The 14419-nt window shown below is 39.3% G+C and overlaps 1 gene across 1 annotated transcript in view; it reads left to right on the top strand.

The window, feature by feature from the left end:
• ada (adenosine deaminase) overlaps positions 1–14419 on the top strand; it is a gene marked incomplete at its 3' end in the record, with an annotated part of 35604 nt that overhangs the window by 15652 nt on the left and 5533 nt on the right. Inside the window, 6 exon segments of the mRNA NM_001329302.1 lie at positions 1989–2090; positions 4034–4101; positions 4628–4757; positions 6097–6568; positions 9939–9956; positions 13769–13787. The product of NM_001329302.1 is annotated as an adenosine deaminase (mRNA).

The raw sequence follows: 14419 nt of genomic DNA, 5'->3' as shown, positions 1-14419 counted from the left end.
AAGGCGTGTACTAAACGCAGAAGGTTTCCATGCCAGAACTCCAAGACGTTCACCGCTGCTGACCCAAAAGCACAAGAAAAGTCGCTCAAAATCATATAAATAATCCACGGAAGTTTTGTGATTCTGTTCTGTGGAGCGATGAAACAAAACTGGAACTTTTCAGCACGATGGATCAGCGGAATGTCTGGAGGAAGAAGAATGAAGAAAGAACACTCTGTCCACAGTCGAGCATGGTGGAGGCTCGGTGATGCTCTGCGGCTGCTTTACATCCTCTGGCACTGGAAACCGTGTGGAAGGCGAGATGGATCCATTGAAGTATCAGGAAATCCTAGGAGAAAACGTCACGCCGTCTGTGAGGAAGCTGAAGCTTGGGCGTCACTGGACCTTCCAACAGGACAATGATCCCAAACGTACCTCAAATTCCACCAAGGCTTGGTTGCAGAAGAATCCTGGAAGATTCTACAGGGCCGTCACAGTCACCTGACTTCAACCCCATAAAAAAATCTCTGGTGGGATTTGAAGAAGGCGGTCGCAGCACACAAACACAACAATATTACTGCACTGGAGGCCACTGCTCATGAGGAACGGGTAAAGAAACGCTGCCAGGAGATCTGCATCTCGTTTGCAGCGGGTCATAACAGTAAAAGGAGCTCTACTGAGTACTAAAGATGCTCACCATGAAGGGGTGAATAATTTTAAAACTGGAGAAGTCATTATAAGTTGCATTTTCAGTTGAATTTGTGGAAACCACTTGAAGCATTCGTCGTGTTGAACTATTTCAATTGCTTTTGTTTGATTTGTTCATCGCAAACAGCTGAAAGTCTCTACATTTTGACAAGAAACCTGATTTGCACTGGGGGTTGAGTCATTTTGATTGCAACTGTATATACTGTGATCCATATCAAGTATCATAGAAATGTTTTCAGAATAATATATTTGTCCTATCGCCCCACACTTACTACAGAGGTTCAATTAAAGCAACACACTAGCATTTTCTAGCAACCTAATCTTTATCTCCCACACCTGCAGGGGAGATGTGTGATCCTCACCCCCACCAGAATCGTTTTTGTTTCTTTGTACCGCGAATCTGCTGGGGAAGTCAATACAAGTGTGTGTGAAACATTGTCATTTTGAAGTATGCTTTTATGATTGTTTTTCCCCCTACTAAAGAGTTTGTGTTCTGGATCATAGGTTTAGTCATGTGCGTCTAATCATACACGGATTAATCCTACGCTCCAGTCTTGGCTAAGACTGCAGAAGACTTTCTGTTGTGTGTATGAGCTTTAAAACTTTATTGTTGTACTGTAACTGTTGTAGTTTTGAATTCAGTCATATAAGTGAGTTCCCAGTTAAGAGATTTTGTTATTTGTTTTTTTTCTCAGTACTGGGACATTCTGGAAATTCTTATCTGTAATAGACCACAGGTTTAAAAACCTACAAACAAACAACATTTTCTGCAGAGTGTATTACTATAGTGTATTTACTATATTTGATCCTGATGTAAAACTTCATACATACATACATTTTGTTATTTCTAACGAATAAGATGAAATGAAACAGAAACAGAGTGAAAGCTCAGCTATTCATACCATTAGTAGTTTTCCTTCTAGTCTGTTAATAATTTATGCCAGTGAAATGCCAGCACAGTCATGAGCATGCAGGATTCCCACAGCTCCCAGAGTTCTCTGCTTTATTTGAGCTAGCATGGTGCTTGAAACCATGGCCCCATGGCGAATGAATCAGTTTCCGTCATGTTTGTTCTCACCTCATTTATCAAAATGACGCACCAAGGCAAACACTTGGCCTCTCTCTGACTGGAGAGGAAACAGCCCTGCACTTACATTTTGTACTGTTTCGGTTAATAAAATATATTGATATGGATGGATTCGGCAAACAGACAAAATCTTGGCGTGAATTATAACAGATTGTCAGTCAAAATTCTCAGTTAAGCGTCTTCCGTTTTCTTATCAGTTGTGTTTCCTTTTCAGGCTGTTGAGGTGCTGAAAGCAGAGCGTATTGGACACGGTTATCACACAATCAATGATGAAGAGCTGTACAAACAGCTGCTCGAACAGAATATGCATTTTGAGGTAAAAAAAAAAAAAAAAAAGCACCAAATGCAATTCTTAGCTTTTGAGGAGGTTGCCTTGTGTTGTTTATTTTCTATTTCAAATGAAAGGCTTTAAATTAAACCTGCAGTAAACCACTAGAACAGTTTTAGTTATGTGATTCCCGCAGTGTTCTTTGGTCATAGATGAAGACTAAAGGCACATTAGCATGGTGTGCTATGTGCACCGCCCCCCCCACAAAGTAATATTTTTTGTTCATCTAGAACTTTGGAGAAGCAGCAGACAAATTGCTTTGCCTTGGAAATGTAGAAAATTTTTGAAGAAGTTCCCTCATGAAACAAAAAAATAATGCCAGTGTCCAAAGCTTTCATCCTGTCAAGAATGTCAAATCTAAAAGAGTTTAACGGCTTTGATTTGTTGAACACTTTTTGGTCGCTGCATAATTGATATCATAGTAGTAATGTAATTATTAATATTTTCAAATAGTCTCAAATAGTAAGGTTTTTTTTACTCTATTGTGTATATACATGTACTAAAAATACTCAAAGAATGATTGCAAGATGTTGAGAGAGGAGCACAAGCCTATTTGAAGGTGTTATATCGCCCCCTGGTGGAAACTGTAAACATAAGCCTACACCCAAGTTCCCAACCCTGGTCCTGCACATTTGAGTAGTTTTCCTGCTCTAACACATCCATTTCAACTCATGACTGGCTCTACTTGGGTCAGGTGTGTTGAAGCGATCAATTACTCAGCCTCATGTCGTTCCAAACCCATTAGACTTCCGTTCATGTTCGGAACACAAATAAAGAGATTATAATGAAACCTTGGAGATCTCTGTCTCTCCATTTACAGTCCAATTAACCAACACTTTCAAGCTCCAAAAAGTTCATAAAGGCGTCGTAAAAGTAATCCATGTGACTCTAAAAAAATAAAAATAAAAACTAAACTGAAGTCTTTATTCACAAAATATCTTCATGTCCACGTAGATCTCTGACACGCATTCTATGTGACTCAGTTTGTGTACATCGTCCTTCTTCCTCCGCTGTAAACACTTGCAGCTCTTCCAGGTCCGTTGTATCGTGGACGTTCAGAAGCGCTTCACTGTTTATGGCAACAGAAGAGGGACGCTGTATACAATCTGAGTCACACAGAACAATCTTTCTAACAAAGACTTGTGCAGATTACGATACAGAGGAGGACTGGCGTCAGCACAACACGCACGCACCGGGGTTTTCTCGTGAACATGCGTCTGACGTCTATGTGGAAGTGAAGATATTTTATGAATAAAGACTTCATTTGAGTTTTTTTGGATTACTTTTGTGATGCCTTGATGAACTTTTTGGAGCTTGAAAGTTTTGGTTACTTGGACAGTAAATGGAGGGACTGAAATCTCGCAGCTTTCATTAAAACGTCTTCATTTGTGTTACGAAGATGAACGGAAGTCTTATGGGTTTGGAACGACATGAAGGTGAGTAATTGATGACATAATTTTCATTTTTGGATGAACTATCCCAGGGGTTCCCAAACTTTTCCAGGGCAAGGCCCCCCAAATGGTATTAACATTTGACTGAGGCCCCCCTTTTTCAAGATGTCCTTAAAACATATTAAAAATACAGACTTCTGAATATATCCCCCTTTTTTATTATTAATAATTATCTTTCATCTTTACATTACATTAGGAATTGATTGTGTGTGTGTGTGTGTGGTTGTCTGAGAGTGAGAATCATGTATTTATTTATTTTTCACACCAAGTTGTTGAGGCCCCCGGGCGCCCCCTGGTGGCCCCCACTTTGAAAACCACTCAACTATCCCTTTAAAGCAGGGAAAAGACTCAAATGTGCAGGGCCAGGGTTGTGTACTAAGAGAATGTGCTAAAATCTCAGTTTTTATAAGACCGTGAGGGCAGCGAGCGTATACAGTGCTAAAATTTGTGGTGTAATGTGACTTGTGTGTGCTGTTTCAGATATGCCCAATCTCCAGTAAACTGACAGGAGGTTGTGATCCAGACTTCACTAAGCATCCACTCATCAGGTAAATCTGACTCATGTGAACTCAAATGCACTGCATTCTTACCAGAGGAAGGACTCCGAATCAACCACGATTATATTAACATGATTATCTAGAATTTTCCCTTTGAGTGAAAAAAAAGAGTTTCGCCAAGTTGTTTGAGTGAAAATTGGAATTATTGTGTGTAAAGATTATTTTCTACAAAAATAGTCACAATTAATTGTGAACAACATTTTAATGAGATGTTATTGTAAACCGCTTACATTGTCAATTCACAGATTGGTCTCAATATTTAGAATTAAGCCGTGCCATTTTAATGACATGTAATCATGTAAAAAATTACATTGAATACAAGACTGAATCAATATGAGCATCTCTGTATCCAAGAAGTCTGGCACCACGTCTTTTTTTTTTTTTTTTTTTTTAAATATAATATTGTTTATAATATTGTTTGTACATTTCTCTCCATGCTTCTCTGTGCCCGAGTCCCAGTCCCAGTCTTCCTCAATACCCAATCACATTATGTCGATTTTCGTCTTTTTGTTTGCAGGTTCAAGGAAGACAACGCAAACTACTCTCTGAACACGGACGACCCCGTGATTTTCAACTCCACCCTGGACTCCGAGTACGAGACTGTGAAGCAATACATGGGCTTTACCGAGGAAACATTTGTGCAGCTGGTGAGACATCCCCCCCCCCCCCCCCCCCAACCTTCTTTTCTCTTTTTACAGAGAGAACTTGTTTGTTACCAAATCTGTAAACAGCTTAGATTCATCGCGGGTGAGAAAATATGTAGATCAACCAAAGATCTAGTTTAGCAGAAAAAGATTATCGATTCCATGGGCGCACGGTGGCTTAGGCACGTTCGCCTCACACCTCCAGGGTCTGGGGTTCGATTCCCACCGGGGCCATGTGTGTGCAGAGTTCTCCCCGTGCTGCGTACCCGGTTTCCTCCCCCAGTCCAAAGACATGCATGGTAGGCTGATTGGCGTGTCTAAAGTGTCCGTAGTGTATGAATGGGTGTGTGAGTGTGTGTGTGATTGTGCCATGCGATGAATTGGCACCCTGTCCAGGGTGTACCCCGCCTTGTGCCCGATGCTCCCTGGGATAGGCTCCAGGTTCCCCGTGACCCTGCAGAAGGAGTAAGTGGTAGAAGATGGATGGATGGGTGGATTATCGATTCCATTTATAAAGAATAAAATATGACGGCATAATGGTATAGGAAAATAACAACACGGTGTTGTGATGAAGCATAATGCAGAACTGAGTTACTGCTCCTCCCTGATCATTTTTGAATGCCGGCACTTCCTGAGGTGTTTAATTCCTCATATACAACAGCAGTTTGCCAACGTTTTCATATGAAATTTTTACAGGACGATGTATTTTTATCGACTTATAAATAAGTTTCCTGTTGTAGAACATGCACAACACAGTTTAGTTCCTGTTATCACTTTCTAGCTTTTAAAGTGAATAAGACGGAAAGAAAGAAAAAAAAAAACAACAACAACAACCCTGTAGATTGTCATGTTCCCGTGGAACTGGAAAGAAATTTTGCTTTAGTGGAAAAACGACCAACCAATGACCAAGCTTATCAACGATCATACGCGGTTCTTTGTTTAGAACCTTACATTATCGTGGCGCACTTGCCATACCAGTCTTTGTGAATCAGGTGTAAAAAAAAAAAAATACATTTAATATAATATTAAATATTAAAGCTGTGCTTTGAATTACACACGGCACTGCTGTCAGAGCTGCCGTTATAGAAAACTCATCAACACCTTCTGACCAATCACAATCGAGAATTCAACAGCGCAGCGGTATAAAGCAGCTAACTTGGTCTACTTACAGCGTCGTATCATTATACATAAGGCGAAGGTTAAGGGTTATATTTCTGTATTGAAATGGGATAAATTAAGGAAGAAAAAAAACCCCTCATCTAATACAGTTAATAAAACTGAAAGAATTATGAAGCAATTACAGTGTGGCACATAATTTTACTGTTTCATTTCGGTTCTGCAGAACATAAATGCAGCCAAGTCGTGTTTCTTGCCTGAAAAGGAGAAGAAGGACTTATTGAATCAGCTCTACGAGGCCTACGGCATGATCAACGACACCAGCTTCTAGGCTCAGATCAGCTAACCCAAAGCACACGGAGCCTTTCAAGTACACTCCCGCAGGAATTAAATCCTTTAACTAAGCTTTTACTCCCAATATAAGCCATAACTTAACTTATATATATATATATATATATATATAATGTGTGAAAGAGACACATTGACCTAAGACGCATACATGATGGCATAAATATTAAAAGGATAAAATACTGAAATGCAGATCCTTCTGTCTTTGTGGCTTCAGTACAGACAGCGTCAGAACATTTTATTAAAACCGCCATAAGGCAAAGTAAATCTAAAATGGAAAGCCGGAATTAAGATATGAATAATGTTTTTCTTTCAAATGTAAAGGTCAGAATTATTGGCACCCTTTATAAAGCTTTGTGTTGTGTTGAGCTGAGAGCAGAACTAAACTCTTGCACCCCATTAACAACAAAATGGAGATTACATACAACACAAAGCACCGGATATGTACAGGAAATATGGTTGTGCATCAGAGATGCTTTGGGGCTGTTTGGTGTGGTTTATGGGGCTCTTGTTGTAGCAGGATATTTAAGCCCACAACCTTGTTGCCTCTGCCAGGAGGTTCAGACTTGGCCAAAGCTAGATGCTACTAAACCCTACTGGAAATGTGGACTACTGTCCCTCTACCAGTGTCTTCTCCAACCACCTTCTTTTTTCTTTTTTTTGGCCATTACAGACCCAATGTTGGAGTAGTCTCTCTGGCAGGCGTCACAAAATATTAATTGTAGGAATGCAAACTAGAGTTTGCTCTATTTTAAAAGACATATTTAAATAAAACTACACAATGTCCTTGGAGCTTAAAAGTAGCACTTAGCGCATGTAGTATTCTTTTGATGAAGGGTGCCAATATTTCTGGAGGACAGTGCTCTACAGTACATTTTTTTCAATCATTTTTATAGATTCTTGTGAATACAAATCCAGGTTTAGAGCTCCAACAGAATTAATTATTCGAATATCAGAATTTTTTTTTTTTTTTAGAATGAATGATATATTTTTTATGCCTTTTAAAAAATAGTTTTAATGTACGTATATCGTTTAAAGAAAAAAAATTCATCTTTAAACACCATGCATACATTGCAACAACACGACCGAAGACGTGTTCTGGGAAAGCTGGATAACATTTCCTTTATTTGAATGCAAGGAAACAAATTGTGGGCCGGCCCTCGTTTACAGCGTTGAATCGATTGCGTTGTGCATAAATAAATTAAAAAAAAGTCGATGACTGTACACTTAATTATGCTTTGAATGGGAGATTTGACCCTTGGTTGCTTTTTCCGGATTGAGATGTATAATTGATTATAGTTTTGATAACAATAAAGTGATTAGTGTAATTAATACAGAACCTGCATTTTGAATACAGAACCATGTCCATTTTGCCTATTTTACCAGGAGTGTCTTTATCACCCAGCAGGCACTTCTGTGTCTGAGAAATGACATACGTTTATAAAAATTAAAAAAAAGGTTTTTGTACGTGACACTGAGCCATTTTGTCAGGAGACACTTGACATCAAGTCAGAATAAAACACAAATTAGCATGGTGTGAGGAGATTCCTAATGCTTTATTGTGTTGCCAGTTATGTCTAGGATCATGTTTTGTGGTATCTTTTGAGCTATGGAGAAATAAAATACTGACTGCACGTGCTGAAAATCTTTATTTATGCTGAAAGATCTGGTTTGGTTTGGGGAGACAACAGGCCTCAGAAATGCTCTCCAAACAGTCCAAATCAGTATTTTTTTCCTATTCATGCATTTATTTTTCACCTACTGACATGCATCATGAAAAAAGGCTTAGTCGTCCCCCCCCCCCCCCCCTTTCTTTTTGTATGAATATCTTTTTTTTTTTTTTTTTTTTAAATGACCTAAGATTCCTTATACCAACGCTTAAACAATCACGACACCAAGTCTTAATCATTGCCCAGGAATTGGCTTCATTTATTTCTTATATTTATACACGATAATATAAATCCTCATGCACTTGTTCTTTTTATATAACACCTGTAGGCTTTGTCCTGTGCAGTCATACATATCAAGGGTTCTCAAACTTTTTGTATCCAGGACCCTCTTTAACTGTAAAATAAATTCCATGGACCGCCTCAGTAAAGATTTATTTCAAGAACTTTTTTTTTTTTTTTTTTTTTTTTTTTAAATGTGTACGATAATATTCTGTCTAATAATTTTTTTAAAAACTTTTTTTCTCTGGTCTTTCCACTGATTGAACACAATAGCTTGATATGGACATTGTTTTTAGTGTCGCGGTTTGGATTGAACCTATTCAATACAAGTGAACTGTCGAGCAGGCTAATAACTGTACTGTACGAAGCTAGTAATAAACATAACTTTCATGTTGGTGGTTTGTGATTTGTAGTGCTGTAACTCAATTTAAAATCACTGACCACACTTTGAGAACCTTCGAGTATTGAATATATTTCTAATTGTGGTGGTGTACTTCCTGATCTTAACAGAAGGGGGCAGACTGTATATTAACTCCAGTTAATTAAGTACTGAATATAGAGTATTATGTAATCACGAGCGAGAAGCGTTTTTCACCTCAATAGGTGACGAACGCTTTTAAAGGTTATTTGGGAAGCTGCATGGTGAACTGAATGAAGTGCAAGGCTGCTTCTAAAAGCTGGAGATCCATAGTGAAAGCTGGAGATCCACAGTGTTGCGAGTATGAAGTGTAGACAGCAGTCAAGCCAGCCACAGTAAAAACTGTGTGTATACTGTTCAGTGTGGTCCACAAGTCTGAGACCGTTGGAGAAAATGCTTTTATTTTGCATTCTTTTCTAATTTAATACAACCATTTTCATTACAAATTCTATTATTTACAACAGCTTGAGTGAAAAGCAGAATGTTTAGTTTCTAGACTTTCGTAGTGTTTGGTTTGTCCCCTTTTTTGCTTTAATGACAGTGTGCACTCGAGCTGGCATGGACTCCACAAGTTTGTGCAAAACCTTACGATCCATTATATATCAAATCAGCCGGAGTGTCGTCTGAACACATCCTTTAATCGAAGCGGTTAGGCGTGAAGAAAATCAAACCTTTTGTACAAAGCGGTTAACAGGGTCAGTATTTAACACATTTACACTGGGACCTAGAAACAGTGTAGAATCTTGAATATTAAATACTCAAGATATTGAACATTTATATTCTTGGTTTGAAAGTTTCAATGTCTCCTGCCTTGAATCCCAATGATAACTTATGGAGGATTTTGAAATTGCACGCCCACCAGAGGGATCCTTGTAACCTTGGGAAACAATTTGCCACGAGGAATGGACCAAAACTGAAACACAACGCTGCAAAAACTTATTTCTTCTTACCGTAGACGTCTCGAAGCTGTAACGGCCAACAACAGCTTTACGACAAATCATTAGTGACGGTCATTTGTAGTGTCCTGAGACTTTTCCCCGTATTAATTTAGTTTTTTCAAACATATGCTTCTTCATGCTTATGAACACGACTTCATATTCATAAGTGCACACTCACGAGACATTCCTTAATTTACTTAATACTTAATTTTCCTTCACTGTATCAGGGTTGCCAATTTTGACTTCCTGGTTGGAGCGGAATGAGTCAAATGACCTTTTCTGCTGTGCGGAAATGAGAATTATGGAGGTAAAATGCGCTTTTTTCCATTTGACTGTTTATTATTTCTTCCACACCAGGCCCTTGTCTTTGCCCTCCATTGCCGTCACAATCTTTCATGAAAGTCCCCATGAAATCAAAATGGAAGATTTGTTGCTTTTAGTATGAATATGTCAGCCTAAAGGTTATCTAGTGTGCTCCAAAACAATGACAAAATTCACATTTAGGAGATGTATGCATTCAAAATGTACAGTCTCTCTACCACCGATACGGATCAACAATTTTGATAACATCATCCGGTACTTCAGTTTCTCATCAGATTTTCTGTCCAATCAAAGGCTCTCTAGAGTCTGAGATGTCCCGCCCCAACATTATAAAAATCCATGGTACTAACTGTCAAGTACAGCTTAGCCCAGCTAGTTACCACAAACCTGCGTTACTGTACCGGTCACTTTGTGTAGAAGCACACCTTCTCTCCCTGGAACAACAGTAATAACACTTTCAACAAGAAGTCACTGTACGCGGCGAACTGGTTCCAGCGTAACATAGTAATTGCAAACCAGCTTATTGACAAGAACGGGCAATTATACACTCGTAAATGAAAAAGACTTTTTAAAAATAATTAATTCTATCCCCAGTGGCATACTAACTTTAACCAAATCTTCAGAAACTCCATTATTGTCAGATCCAATCCTCCATGCAAATCAAGATGGTTTAACCCTCACCATTTATCATCTAAACCTCATATATATATTACCTTCTGTAACACTGATCTTAAGGTATACTTTAAAACCCTTTCAAACATTAGAATACAAAACAAGAAACTTTTGAAAACTGCTTTTCAGATTCATGTAACATGCCCAAACATTAACATGTTCTTTACTATTAGCCCAGGCTGTGGAGTAAACTAAACGCTATTGGCTATTTTAAAATGGAAGCTGGGCCACTCATTATGTACCGCCCCGACTTCCTGTTTCGGATGAAATTACATCCACACAGCGAATAACGCCGTGCGTTTCAAGGCACTTCACGGGGACTTTAAAATACCGTCCCTGTCTTCTCCGATAACTTTACCCGCTCTCTTCTTCCAATACTTTAGAATACTTATCTGCAATCCTAATGATCGCAACTGTTTTTCAAATCTCATTCAAACTGGTTACATTTCCGATAAAGAAAGAAAGAATGAATGAATAATAGCTATTTTAGACATGTAAATCGAATGATTTGTGTGCACAATGTCTGAACAGCTCTGTCTCCGGCGATCGTGGCGCAGGCGGCGGTTAGCCGCCGCTTATATACGGTGACATTCACAGCGTGAGAGTTGGCAGTCCTGCTGCATACAATAATTTGCCACAAACCAACGTGTGCTAATAGTGGCTATTATATCTAGGCTAGCTTAATTATAGGATTGTCGATAAAGACATCCTATTCTTTCCTCTAAAAAATTTTACACTCTTGAATGTAAAAAAAAGAAAATCGTGCTCACCTCAGAGTAGAGAAAGGAAAATGACCTCAGAACATGAAGGAACACATTTCTCAGCTAGCACCTCTGGTGTTCGGAGGTATGAGCAGTAGTGATGGGAAATTCGGATCATTATACCGACTCGGATCTTTGAATCTCGTTCAGAAAAATGAACGAATCTTTTTTCCGAGTCATTTCGTTCATTTCAGCAGAATATAATTAAAATGTGTCATGTTAAATTCCCCAACACATCTACTACTTACGCAAACGTCGATCACATTTGGAATAAAAATAAACTATAGGCTAATGCAGCCAAGGCCGAATTACGAGGAAAAGAAATGATTAATGAATAGTCTAACATTAGGTCTTCAGGCTATGCAGTCTGTTAGTTCACCTCACCTCCCGAGCCGAGTCGTTCTTTCGTCACGTCACATTTGATTCGAAACGATTAGTTCACGTCTCGAGCCTTCGGGTTCATTCGTTCATCTCGTGACTCGTGACATAGTCTGAACGCAGTGGGGCTGTGACGTGATGAACGGACGACTCGAACCCGAAGACTCGAGAGGCGAACTAATCATTTCTGTTTCCGGTACTGCATGGTGCCTTGCCTATGGGGCGGTCACGGGAAGAACGCACGACTCGAACCCGAAGACTCGGGACGTGTACTAATCATTTATGTTTCCTGTACAGAACCTATGTGGATGTTGCAGCGCGTGCGCGGTCAAAACGGAACGAATCACTCTCCGAGACAACTCGTCGTTCCCGAGTCATATTAAAGATTTGTTCAAAATGAACGAATCATTCATGAACGACACATCACTAATGAGCAGTGACACATTACCCCGCTGTCCCCTATATTCCTGTAAATAAACACTCATACTGTGCGTCAGGTTCCCGTTTGTCACTTTGAAAGAAATATAAACGAAAATTTCAGAAAAGGCTGTACGATAATGTGAGCGTTCCTATTTTCGTACACTGATAAAAAAAGCAAGGCTACATTCCTAAAATCCCTTTTCCGTCCGTTTTGTTGTCTGCTTTACTGAGATGGTGGGAAAAACATGGCATTTTGTAAGTCTGTTTTTAGCAGCGGGCTGGAAAGATAAATACTCTGCTCTCTCCAGAAAAGCCCGCGGTCTGACATGGTGGTTTTCAGCTTAATTGCATGCCTGCTCGAAGCTTAAATTTGAAAGCGAACGCAAATGCTTTCTAAAGTTCCCTCCCAACCGTCTCCATAGAGATCCAACCGGAAATAGGCCTCCCATAGACTGAGACAAGGGCTACGTCCCAAATCACACACTAGAGGATGTCACCTCATTACCTGTAAAGTGAGATGGAAAATTATTTTGTTAATTTACTTAAACTTCCAAGAGAATTTTTTTTTTTTTGTACTCCATTATGACCTTTGAAGTACCTTTTGTTTTTGCTGTTTTCATTGTTAGTAATGTGTCGTCTTTCATAGGAATTACAGATTCAGACGTGGTGCTGTGATTTCTTCTCGTACTAAATTGTTTCAGAAATTAAAACGAAATCTAAGATAAAGCAAAGGCAACCCGAGTAAACACAAAACACAGTTTTCAAATGATAATGTAATGTATTGACGCAAAAAAGTTATCCGATACCAACTGGGCCTGTGTGAAAATGCATTTTCCCTGTGGCAAATCTATGAACCTGCACTGATGATGGGGTTCAGCTGGACCAGACACAACCAGGTCTGATCACTGCAAACCCTGTTCAATCACATCAACACTTAAATAGATCTTTATCAACAGCATGAAGTTGGTTAAAAGATCTTACCCAGTAACACACTATGGCAAAGTTGAAAGAAATTTTATAAATGATGAGGAAGAAGGTGATTGAAATACATCAGTCTGGGAAGGGTTACAAAGATATTTCAAAGGCTCTGAGACTCTAAAGAACCACAGTGAGAGCCGTTATCTCCACATGGAAAAACTCTGCACAGTAGTGAACCTTCCCAGAAGTGTCCGCTCTTCCACAATTCCTTCAAGAGCACAGCAATGACAACATCGAAGGAACTACAGACCTCTCTTGCATCAATAAAGGTCACTGTTCATGACTCCACGATCAGAAAGACACTGGGCAAAAATGGCGTCCATGGAAGAGTGACGAGGCAAAAACTCTGCTGACCCAGAACATCATTAAGGCTCGTCTGAATTTTGCCAAAACACACCTTGATGATCCTCAAACCTTTTGGGAGAACGTTCTGTGGACTGATGACTCGAATGTGAAACTGTTTGGAAGACAGGGATCTGTTACACCTGGTGCAAACCAAACACTGAATTCCACAAAAAGATCATCATGGCTACGGTGAAGCATGGTGGTGGAGTGTGATGGTGTGGGGATGCTTTACTGATTCGGGGCCTGGGAAACGTGCAGTAATTGAGGAAACATGCATTCTGCTCTCTACCAGAAAATCCTAAAGGAGAATGTCCGGTTTTCAGTCTGTAAATTGAAACTCAAGCGCAACTGGAAGACAATCATCCAAAGCATAGGAGTAAGTCCACCTCTGAATGGTTCAAAACAAGCTAAATGAAGGTTTTGAAGTGGCCTAGTCAAAGTCCTGACTTGAACCAATTGAGATGCAGTGTCAAGACCTTAAACGGACAGTTCACGCTCGAAAATCATCCAGTGTGGCTGAACTAAAGCAGCTCTGCAAAGAAGATTCCACCACAGCGCTGTGAAAGACTGATCTCCAGTTATCAGAAGCGTTTGGTTGCAGTTATTACTGCTAAAGCTGGCACAACCACATTTTAGGTTTAAAGGGGCAGTTAGTTTTTCACACGGGTGACAGGTGTTGGAGAACTTGTTTTTTTTTTTTTTTGCTTCAATAAAAAAAAGTAAAAAATAAAATCTGTACTGTGTGTACACTCAGGTTGCCTTTGTTTTATGTTGTATTTCGTTTGATGATCTAAAACTATTTAGTAGGAGATACACAAAACCAGAAGAAATCAGGAAGTCAATACTTTTTCACAGCAAAGCATTCTAAAATCAGCCTTTAAAATTTGCCATTAAAAGCTAAACGAGTATGGTATCTTAACAAAGAGTTTGTAAATGATCTCGTTATGTTTTATATTTAACTAGTTAAATTAGCTAGCTAGTGATGCATTGTACGTTAGTTTGTTCAGTTAGGTAGCCAGTT

Source organism: Ictalurus punctatus, chromosome 15, assembly GCF_001660625.3.
Source record: "Ictalurus punctatus breed USDA103 chromosome 15, Coco_2.0, whole genome shotgun sequence".
Classification (NCBI taxonomy): domain Eukaryota; kingdom Metazoa; phylum Chordata; class Actinopteri; order Siluriformes; family Ictaluridae; genus Ictalurus; species Ictalurus punctatus.
This window is presented reverse-complemented; position numbering and strand designations above follow the sequence as displayed.